This window comes from Sinocyclocheilus rhinocerous, unplaced genomic scaffold (assembly GCF_001515625.1).
Source record: "Sinocyclocheilus rhinocerous isolate Xijiao unplaced genomic scaffold, SAMN03320098_v1.1 scaffold204, whole genome shotgun sequence".
In the NCBI taxonomy this organism is placed as follows: Eukaryota; Metazoa; Chordata; class Actinopteri; order Cypriniformes; family Cyprinidae; genus Sinocyclocheilus; species Sinocyclocheilus rhinocerous.
The window spans coordinates 453,367-453,756 of record NW_015644006.1 but is presented as its reverse complement, the minus strand read 5'-3'; positions in this window follow the sequence as shown (position 1 = coordinate 453,756).

Genomic DNA, 390 nt, shown 5'->3' with positions numbered 1-390 from the left:
ATATCCATATTTCAAACGTAATAAAGACTTTTCTCTCACTTCCGGTATCTTTCATACGCGGAAGACGTTCCGGCGGAAGGCGTATGACGTATGTGCAGCGTGCACGCCTCTGAGATTTCTCGCGAGTTTGTTTATATGAGCAAAGGAAGCTAAGTTTCCTTACTTTAGCAAAGGAAAACAAGTCTCCTCTTGGCTTATATCGAAATCCTCCAACATACTTCTTTACAAATCCTCGTTTTGTACTTCTAATTCTTGACCGTTGTTTCGCCTTGATCTCTCTGCTGCGTTTCCGCGTTCGTCACTTCTGAGCGGCGCATGCGCAAAGCCGACCTCAACCTCATACGTCGTCAGCCCGGAGCTGCTTCCGTGTACAACTGTTGGCGCAAGCTA